The sequence below is a fragment of the Lytechinus variegatus genome, chromosome 7 (genome assembly GCF_018143015.1).
Source record: "Lytechinus variegatus isolate NC3 chromosome 7, Lvar_3.0, whole genome shotgun sequence".
Lineage (NCBI taxonomy): Eukaryota > Metazoa > Echinodermata > Echinoidea > Temnopleuroida > Toxopneustidae > Lytechinus > Lytechinus variegatus.
In genome coordinates, this window is record NC_054746.1 from 5,595,539 (window position 1) to 5,602,007 (window position 6,469).

A 6,469-nucleotide genomic window follows, 5' to 3' on the forward strand; every position below is an offset into this window, starting at 1 on the left:
TATGCCATTTTGGCGCAAGCCTCCTTTTTTTACCCCAGACAAAAACATTCCGTGTTCGCTCAAGCATGATGGAAACTAAATTGTTTTTAATGGCAATTGAAGGATAAGACCTTAGAGCACGTATTTACACCAAAATACGGAGATCATAATTTGAAACAAACATTTTATAGACTTTCCAAATCTGTCCCGTTTTTTTTAATACGCACTGTATAGTGGGCCCCTTACAGATAGCAGTTAAGAAACATTAAAAATACTTCAAAGGTCACATTCTTGAAAAAATTGGGTTAATAATTTTCATCTTGAACCCTAAAACATATATATATTCGATACATATTCAAATCAATAATTGACCTCTTATAGCATATAAGGAAATCATATTTTCTTGACACGATTTTTAAATATGTAAACTATAGGCTCAAAATAATTAAATAAAACAGCATATCAAACGTGTAGGAGCCCCATCCCACCCCTAAATAAAATAAAGGTTGTAAAGGAAAAATATTTTTCAATTTTAAGACTCGGAAATAAACAGAAATATCTTACTGGTTGACGCTGAAATGGTATAATAATTCAAAATAACTAGAATTTGCTGATGAATATTACAAGAGGAACAACAATGACGTAGCATAATTTCATAATGTGACACTTAAAGAAATAGTGACACCGTAGAAAGTTTGGAGAGAAAAGCAACATTATAACAACAATAATAACAACATTAAGAATTTAGCATGGAGACTAACAACAAAATCTAAAGGTTTAGTTTATATCTCTTATCCCTATTCAGGTGGGAAAAAAATATGGTTAAGGGTACAATAATGAAGTCATTATTTACTCATTATTTTCAAGCTCAGACGTTTATAAATAATAAATAATAATGAATAATATGAAATATTTCTAAAGCGCCAAATCTACGTACATGACTCATTCAGAATTTAGAAAAAAAAAAATGAGTGTCATATCGCTAAGAAATAGATGCATGATCTCGCAAATGAATTTCAAAAACTGAGAAAACTCTAGAAAAAAAAAACTTTAAAAGCAACCACAGAAATAAAGAGAACCGCAGATTCATAAGTTTACGGGGAATTAAAACAATTCTTAGAAATAAATGCAATCACAGGTTTGCAACTTTGCATGTTTTTGCAGGAATATATGTTATCACAAAAATAGCTCATTTCTTAGAGTTTTTTTTTTATTTTGAGGATTGTTAATTTTGGCCGTTTTGGCTGCAGCAAAAAGGGCAAAAATTTAACAATCCCCAAATAAAGAAACTCTCAGAATTAATTGTATTATCTCAGAAATACATGTTGTCTTTCAGAAATAAATGCGGTCTCTCAGCATATCAAGACAACTAGGCAATATACCCCCTGGACACTTTCCCCATACAACTACCCCCTGACAATTACACTCAAGGACAATTACCCCCTGAGGACAACTACCCCGAGAATAACCCCATGCATGAGGAAAATTACCCCCGAGAACAATTGCACCCCGGACAATAACCCACCAAAAAATTACCCCCTTACAATATCCCCCAAACAATTACATCTGAGGTTATACACCAAGACAATTACCCCCGGAAAATACCCCCACCCGCCCCACCCTTCTCTCTGAGATGTTATAATCGAGTGGCCGCACAGGTTTTTTTAAATATTTTCTACCTTATGTTATCTTAATAACTTTCTCTTTAATTCTCTTTTAGATTGCTCTTTCTCCTTTTCTCCCTCACTTTCTTATTTTTTCCTTACTTTATTTTGCTTAATTCTTGCCTTGCACTAGCGCTTATTTCTTCGGAGATCGCACTCAAAGTCTTAATTCAAAGCCATCAGCAAGATCCTTTTTGATTTACATACAGGTATCCATACAGGAGGAGCTCTCCACCCCTCTCCGATTGTACCCACTCCACCCTTGAGAAAAGTACCAAAACAATGGCGGGTCCCGGGGGGAAGGGAGCACTTACATTGACCAGTGGATACCATACGCGACCAAAAAAATAACACGTAAAAAGGATGTCTTTTCACGATAGGACACGTAACGTGATAAGCAGGGGCGTCGATCCATTTTTCAGATGGGGGGGGGGGGGCAAAATCATGAATCAACGTTCCAAAGGCGCCCGATCACACAAAACGAACAAACTCACCCACACACACCCCTACACCCCACACATAGGCCTATGTGTAAGACTCATGAGAAAGAGACACATATCTCACCCTCACCAAAAATGCGAGCGCGAAGCGCGAGCTGAAATTTTTTTAGTATGATATGAAAACAGGAAAAATGTACCTGTTAAGGTTTGTTTGAGTAACTAATGAGGAGGATCGATACATGTATCTCACTCGAGAGCGAGCTGAAATTTCTTTATATTCTGACCTGAAAGTTTGATATTCTAAGCACTTTTGGTACCAATGATTAATATGGGTATCTAAAAGAACAATTGATGCGAGCGCGAAGCGCGAGCAGAAAATTTTGATATTTCGATCTGGAAAAAAAAGACAGTTTAATGGACACTTTTAATAAAGAACAAGATATATATCCAACAAAAGATTATTGCAAATCGCAGCAGGAGTTCTTTTGAGGTTTAGCACTGAAAACGGGACATTCTCTTTACCTATTTAATCATGAAAGTATGGGTTTTTGGTACAGAAATGATGCGAGCGCGAAGCGCGTGCTGAAAATTTTCATATTCCAATCTGAAAAGCAGACATTTTGAGTACGATTTTAAAACAAAATCGAGTTGGTATTTCAATCTCGCTTGCTGATTTCAGTGTATCAGTACAATCTTATTTTATTTTTTAGTTGTACATGCGGAATTATTGGGGGGGGCAAAACGATATGTGTGCCCCCCAATATTTTCATTGGTGGGGCGATCGCCCCCCCCCCCCAGGATCGACGCCTCTGTTCTGGTGATAAGCGTGTCAAAAACACAAAATTAATGGAAAAAAGGTATCTATTTCGCTAGGAAAGTTACTTGTTTATGGTCAAATTTGCGGGGATGTTAAAACAAAATTAAAATGTTTTATGTCCTTTTTGCCCCAACACTACTTGTTAATTTAGAGTCCGATTTGCGAGAGGTAGAGGGTGGCGTCATACTAAACCAAATGATGTGTATGAAGATAAAATCGACAACCGAAAGACCGGTGACATACATTAAAATATCGCTGTACATGTTTAGGGGTTCATTTTAGGGAATACTTGCCAAGAGTATATTTTTGTTTCCAATACTTGTTAAGGGTAGGGTACGTGTTTAGGGTGCTTTTTCCAGACCTCATGGTCGCGCATGTTATCCACTCATCAACCCCCCCGGGGGGGGGGGGTCGTATGCATGGTTTGTAAAGAAAAGTCGCCCAATTCGATCCCTTCTTATTTTGCCATTGATTAAGTAGAGAATTCCCATAAAAGAAATCAACACTACTGTCACTACAGATATTTCGATAATATCTCGATCTCTTCAAACTTAAAACACTTATAATTAATAAAGACAAACTGTCACGTATAGGATTGCATCGTGTAGTGTATGTCTGATCGCATTTTCGTTCCAAACGAAGTTGAAACCCCAGTAGAATTTTATAAGCTAGAATATTCTTTATTCACCGTTTCAACAACAGCAACAACAACAACTAGTTGTACATTTTCATTCAAATCTCTTGTCATCCCCCGGTCGCGCCCCCCCCCCCCTATTTTAGCACGTGCATCACACACGGAAATAGCGGTAATTCAGCTGCGCGACAGAGAATGTAAAATGTTAGATTAATGAGACACTACTTTTATTTCTGAGGAAGTTAATCTATTTCAAAAAACGGCAATTTTTTTCTGAGAGACAGCTTTTATTTCTGAAAGACTACATGTATTTCTGAGATACTACATTTATTTAGTTTCTTTGTTTTTGATATTGTTAATTTTGGCCCATTTGGCTGTCCATATTTTACATACGGTATTACCGTACAGTAGATCTGGGGCTGATTGCACGAAAGGGTCTTTGCAAGGACGGTCTTTCGTGTCGCCCATCTTTTATGATGCGCCATGTGAAACGCATTTTAAATAAATCATCTGCAAACATATTTCATTCGTCCGTTAAAATTAACAAAATATTTGTTTATAAAATGATATGATATATCATGAAATTGTATAAATTTGATTTGAGAGCAAGCTAACGAATCTTATTCTTTATTATAAATTTCAGAAACACCCCGCTTATAGCGTATCATAATTAAAAGATGGGCGACACAACCACTGATCTCTCCCCTAACTGGATATGCTGGGAGGGTCCTTTGTTTGAAGCCCGCGAGTTCTATTGTCCGCCATACCAGTTCCCCCAAAAGGAACGCGATCGCTCCATTAGCATGTGCATTGTGAGCGATACGCTAGCTGTCTGCACACAGAAGCACTCATTGCTTTTTATACAAAACTTCATATATTTAAGGTGCCAGAATTTGCAATTTTCTTGAAACCATGGTACTTTCCCAGTATACAATTCGGAAACATAATTTTGAAGGGGTTGGTGTTTTTCTCACCTACGGAAGAATGGATGAAATCCTTGACTTAATTGTATAGGGGTATTTTGGAGGTTTTCCAAATAACCATCTTAGGATCGATATGGCGAGGACTTTCTAGGTTATGAAGGCTTATAACACTGGGCTTGAACCCCCCCCCTTTAATTTAAGTCTACCCCACCCCCCCAAAAAAAAATCAAACAAGTGTAACACCGAAAAATTCATCGTTTTCAATCGTTGAAAATGTAACTTTCATATTTTATTTCTGATTTTGATTAAATTTTGAGCATTATTGTGTGTTTTTCTCTCTATTCAAATAATCATTTTCATGAGGTGGACTCGCCCTTTAAAGAACAAGTCCACACCCAACAAAAACTTGATTTGAATAAAAAGAAAAAACTCAACAAGCATAACCCTGAAAATTTCATCAAAATCGGATGTAATGAAAGTTATGGCAGTTTAAAGTTTCGCTTCATTTCACAAAACAGTTATATGCACATCTCGGTTGGTATTCCATTATTTTAACATTTTGTGCTTCCGGCAAGGAGGTCCTAAACGTCAAATTCGTAAAAATTGAAATATTGTATAATTCAAACTATAAAACACAAAAGAAATAGTGAGTAAAATCATTGACTCTCTCATTTGGATGTAACTGGCTCGTTCATAACACTATTTTTTTTAATAAGCGAAACTTTGAAATGTCATAACTTTTTATTTTACATCAGATTTTAATGAAATTTTCAGCATTGTGCTTGTCTGATTTTTCTCTTTTGATTCAAATCAACATTTTTCTGAGGTGGACTTGACCTTCTCTCTCTCTCTTTCCTTCTGTCACATTATCCTCTACCCAGTTTGTTCATATACACTGTAGGCAGCGGAAGCGGGGGGGGGGGGGGGTCCTGTACCCCTAAACTTTTTTTAGGTGGGGGACAGACCCCCCAAAATTTATGTTGACAACTTTTTTTTTGTTCTTTTTGCTTGTCATTTTTTTCCTGCATCCCCTTTAAATTCAGGTGAACCCCCTAAAATCGTTGTGGTCCGCCCTGAAATTCTGGTTGATAACCCTTTTTTGATGCTTGTCAGATTATTTCTTTTGTTTTGCATCCCTTCCTAAATTTTGGGTCGATAACCTTTTTTTGCTTGTCAGATTATTTTTATTGCGTCACCCCCTAAATTTCTGGTTGATAACCCCCCCTTTTTTTGCTCCACCGAGACATTTTTTCTTTGAAGACATTCGGCATCTCAAAATAAGTTCTGTGAAATTTCTGAAGTCTGTTAATCCGTCTCTGTAGCTTAATGTCTTTTTTACGTACTTAAAAAAAAGAGTTCTTGGAAAAAATAATTCGATCTATTGTTGACAGAGAAATATCACAAATTCACATGCCACAAGTTACGTAAGCCCCCTAAAGTCCTAGTCCTATACCGTACATGTACCTATAGCTTGTAAATTTTATTGTCCTTTCACAAATAAAAGATAAATAATTTTCAGAATACCTTGTAGATCCAGTCCTTGTCCCAAAAATCAGTCTATTTCGGTCAGGATCTATGCTTGCAAAAAATATTTTTTTAACTCCTCCGAAACGGCAGATTTTCAGTCTTAACTTAAGTTTCACAATACATGCTATACACGGTCAGTATTTTCGTGTCTCAGTCGTGATATTCTTCTGTCCAAACATGATTTATAAACTCATAAAACTTGGTGACATTTGTGAATATTAATAAACTGAATATTCATTTGAATCATGGTTTGAATTCATCACGCTTCCAGAGAAATCACAACAATCGATAACACCCCCCCCCCCCCCGGAGTTTTAAAGTTTTGGAAACTTGCTCTGGTAATTTAGAATTACCACACATGTATTTGAGCACATGGGACTACATAAAGTCTACAACTATGCAGTTCACCAGCTTGTCTTATCTGTGAAAAGTAATCCCATTTTCTCTGTTTCCACGGTCGTCACAATAAGTGCAATTATACGTGG